The following is a 5032-nucleotide window of genomic DNA, read 5'->3' as shown; positions in this document are numbered from 1 at the left end:
ATTCAACGCTCTTTAATCACATGGATCAGTGGTTACAAGTACTGTCTATCAGGAAATATTTGACTGATTAAGAGCCGTCTTCTGATTCCTCTAATAGAGCTGTCCTTTAGGCAACATGCTTACAGAGACTATTACTGTAAAATGTCCAGAATTCTCCAAAAAAAAAAAAAAGCTTACATCATGTAAAAAGTGTTGGGCAGATTATGACAACCAAATGAAGCATATAATCCTCAATTGCATCTTAAATCCAAAATATAGCTGTAAAGGACGCTCGGGACTTTGGACCCAATAATGCTATCGTGCCCGTGAGCAGGTTCTGGGATGTGGTACTGGACTTGCCACTGGGCAGAGGTCCCTGTGGCTGAGAAGCCTTGTGGCGAAGACATAGGGGTGAGCGTTGCAGTGACCAGTCACGTGTTCATTGCACTTCGCTTTCAACTTGTCTAAATTAAAAGGTGGGGCATTAAAAAAAAAGAATGCTACTCTGGGATTGTTGTCATTCGAAGGGAAGGGGATATTGTCAAAGTGACTCTTGCAGAGAGGTTTCTTATGTTAGTAAACAGGACAATTCACAAATCCTGACAATCACATCTTCGAAACTGCGAAAATATTGTCCTGTTTATTGACAGTAAAGTCAGTATTCTCCAGACACATTTCTGGTACCATCTGGCATTCAGAACACTCCCCAACCTGGAAGTGGTTAGCAAAGAGGTAACCCTGAGTAATAAAACAGACTCTGAGTTTCCACTAAGCCGTGGTGGCTGGATGGCTCACCGAGCAGGAAGAAAGCCTTGCTCTGACTGCCCGTGTCTATTTAAAAAGCCACACTTTCCACAGAAAACCTGAAAGGAAGGGAAGAAATGAAAAAAAAAATGCGGTGTTTGTGTGCTCGGCGGTGGGAGGGGAGGAGTAAGCAGGATACACTGATGGTGGAGAGGAGTGAGGAGGAGACAGGCGGAGCCCTCAGGCATCAAACGTAACCTTCAGTGGGGGTGGGCTCCGCACCAAGATCGCCACACGCTTCACAGGGACAAGCGCCTTTACTCCTGTGCGGGGAGAAACATCTTACAGAGGAAACTGGCCGGGAGAGGTCAATGCCAAGGTCATGCTGTTTGTAAAAAGTGGAGCCAGAATGTAAACCCATGTATATTTGACTGAAACGCCACAAAGCACTTAATTTACTATCCAGTACTGCCCCCTAACTCAGCTGGAGCCAGTACTCAGTATATAGGGGGCTGTTTCCCGATTCTCCGCACTGTCTTATTTTTGATAATAAAAGATGAAAGCACACCTGTGGGAAACCCCTGGAGGGAGGATGTTGGTGCAGGGGTTTTGGGGTGAGGGGTGCTGAACATCTATAGCCAGTGAGAAAAGTCTAAGTCAGAAGACTATAAGTGGATAAGCACGTATCAGTTTATCCACAGAATACAGCGCTGATGCTCAGAAAATGAGACTTCGGGTTGTTAGGGCTGAGGTATCAAAGGCATCGCACAGGATGCCCCACATGGAGGCCAACAGTCCAGCGGTTCTTCAGGTTGTGTGACACTCATCTGGGAAGCTTTTCAAATCCCCATGCCCACGTCCCATTCAGACCAATTAAATCAGAATCTCTAGGGGTGGGTGTATTTTTTTTAAGCCCCTGAGAAATTCCAAAATGCAGCCAGTGTTGTGAAACATTGTTTCTAATCTAATAATTTTCAAAGAAAAGACAAGCTTGTTGTTTTTTTTTTAAACAATTGCAGTTGTCTAACAAAAGCATCAAGGAATGGTACCTTGCCTCCTCCTGGTGCACTGATATTTTGTTTTACTTGGGTTTTTTTTTTTGTTTGTTTGTTTTTTAAGAAAAATACTGGCCTTGATCGGGTTTGAAAACACTGGGCTAAGAATCTATATTTGGTAAAGAAAAGCTTTGGTGTTTCACATAAGCACATGGTTGGAGAACTGGACACAGTCTGGTGAAAACACAGCAGATCCTAACACGGCTGAACTTTGCGGCTAATTTCAGGGAACAGATTTGGAGTCCTCCTGTTGGGAGTTTTCAACGAGGATGAACGTGTATTTGGTGTTGCTGATCAACTTCTACGCCAGGGTAAGCGCGTGCTGTGGTCACTCTGCCACCACGGAGAGAACACGGCCTTTGGAATCAGTCAGCTCCAAGTTCTGATTAACCTTTTAACTTGGTCAAATGATCTTTCAGCTCATGTTCTCACCCACATAAACCAGTGAGGATTATCGTGAAGCCTGCGTCAGAGCAAGGAGCAGAGCGCCGGCTCACCAGAAGGCACGCGGCCAGTTTACTTTCTTCTCTTTGCCTATGATTTTAAAGTTCAAAGTCACTTTCCCGAGAGCAGGGGTCCTCAAGGGACAGGGGTCATTGTCACAACGTGAGGCCAGGGATGTTGTTAAATGTTCTTCAGTGCACAGGGCAGGCCCCCCATAACAATGAATTCCCCAGCCCATATGAACTATGTATAAAATAAATAAGCTACAAAGATCTTCATACAGCACAGGGAATAGAGCCAAAATTTTATAACTTTAAAAGGCGTATAAGCTATAAAAATTTGGAATCATTATCTTTTATACTTTAAACTAATACGATATTGTAAATCAACCATAAAGTATGAATTTTAAAAATTCATGTAGAAAATTCATGATGAACAAAATATCAAGTTTACATAAACACAAGCTGTTAGTATTAAAAGGTAATAATAAAAATTACCCAACCCAGAATGACAACAGAGCTGAGGCTGAGAAACCCTGCACTAGAGGAATCCACAACATCAGAGATTCAGCCAAGTGTATGTTCTGTGGATTTGGATGAGGAAATGGAGATTCAGAAAAGTTAGGGGATCTGCCTAAAAACCACAGTGCTGGGAGGGGGTGGGGACAGCACAGTTTGGACCCTTGGATACAAAACCAAACCTTTTCCTTCCCCAAAATGTGCTCTTTCCACTATGCTATGCACCACCCATCCTGAAGCAGAGGAACTGGTAAGGGGCCCATGCTTGACTGCAGTTCTGGGAAAGAAAAACCGCAGGTGACTGGAAAAGCTAATTTATCATAGAGCTTTCAAATTATACATGCGTCTATTGTTTAAAAGCTACATGCAAATACAGACTCAAAAGTAACTAATTTTGGTGGGTTGTCTTTCAGGAAGCACCCAGGGTGACAGAGTTAGCCCACGCACACCTGCCACAGCAAGTAGCCATAGGGCAGGGAAACTTCCTCATCAGCCTGCCCACCAGGAGAGCTTAACCACACCAAATCTGCTCAGTACTTCGACAAAGTGAATCTGTCTCCTAACAGTAAGTTTCAGTCTCCCCATAAAAGCATGACATAATTTTTTTGTGCTATGATTACAAATAGTGAGACATTGATCTGCAGCAAATGCCACAGGCAAGGTGGAAGTCTGGATATGAACTGATCAGTGGTTAACACTGAGAAAACACCTCAGAAGCTGCTGGGAACAGTGAGTCATCACTGATCCCGTTTGCTGACTGTGAGGTTATTTTGTGGCTTTCAGAAGGTGACTCTCCATAGGCTACTTTTTGATGAGGAATCAAGGACAATAGAAATCAAGTGAGTGCTGGGGACTTCTCCCCAGGAAAGCAAGTTAATTGTTGCTCAGACACTACTAATGTTCATGATGAACTACACTCAAGGTTCAATTTTCAGTTTGATTACTAAAATGACTGGAGAATTTTAGAAATAGTCATAAAGTGACAATCTAAGGAAAAATTACATATAAAGTTCAGTCCTTTATTAGAGCATTTATCCAACCTGGTCCACGTCCTAGGGATTCTAGGTAATTACTAATGCATCACACAGCTGTGTGAGCCAATGATATTAACATGTTATAAAAGTCAGTGAGACAGTGGGTTTTTCCCACATCCAAAAATGAAGTTCTGAGGTCTACAGCAAACTCAGCTATAGCTAGTCAAGCCGTGTTTTGAAATACTGCTTCACCTTTATAGAGGAAAAGTGATGCTACAGAAATCTTTGAAACTTAAAGGCCAGATTGATACTTCCCCCGTTATCTGGTGCTATTTTGGGGCATAAGAAAAAAAGTTTTCTCCCCATCCATACTTTTTAAAACTTTTTATGAGCTTCCTGGTTGTACACAGCACATTAAACCTATCTTCATGTGTCAGTGGATAAATGTATACCGACTGAATGTGCATTAGTGTGCATGGAGAGAGCATAAGAAAAACCATAAAAACACTAAGAGAGAGATTATATTAAAATCTAAGGCTTCAAAATGGTAAATGTTAAAAGAAACTACCAAGTGGGAAATGCTATCTCGCAAATGGTTAAGATCCTTGAAAGAACATCTTATAAAAAAATCAATATTCTAACATTACAAATGAGAATGAATAAAATATCCCAAGTCATGAAATAAAATTAGGCAAGTTAAAAATGTTTAAAACAAAGATGCACTGCTCAGTGCAGAAGTGGAATGTGGGCTTTCCAATTGGAGTAAACTTGAGTGCCCACATTTGTTCCCAGCTAATACTTCCTGTGTGATTTTCTGAATTATTTAACCTTAACCATGTATGTGGTTTTGAGGATGAAACTATGTGAAGTACCTCATACAGAGCAGCTCAACAGTGGTTGCTAGGTAAAAGATGAACCCCTGAAGGAGGGAACCACTGCATCTTGGTGGGGACAATGGTTACTTGTGGTCCATGCTAAGGATGCAGGCCTTCTCCCCACACGACCCTCCACATCACTGCAGTTTTGTCCTGAGACAAGATTCATTGCGGCATCATTTAGAATAGCAAAACCTTGGGAAACACCGAAGCCCACCAATACTGGGACTGGTTAGATGCTGATGTTCATATGTCTTTATAAGTTACATGTAACTTCACATTTTTTTAAAAAATTTAATGTAATAAACGTTACTTTTCTATCAGGAGAAAGTTATTCTTAAAAGTGATAGCATATGTAAGAAACAGCAAAAAAGGAAAACTGGATTTTCAGTTTATCACTGTCCTAATCCCATTTTTAAATTAGTGACAATATTGTTTAGAAA

Source organism: Camelus dromedarius, chromosome 13, assembly GCF_036321535.1.
Source record: "Camelus dromedarius isolate mCamDro1 chromosome 13, mCamDro1.pat, whole genome shotgun sequence".
Lineage (NCBI taxonomy): Eukaryota > Metazoa > Chordata > Mammalia > Artiodactyla > Camelidae > Camelus > Camelus dromedarius.
The sequence above is the reverse complement of the archived record's forward strand: the minus strand, read 5'-3'. Positions refer to the sequence as shown.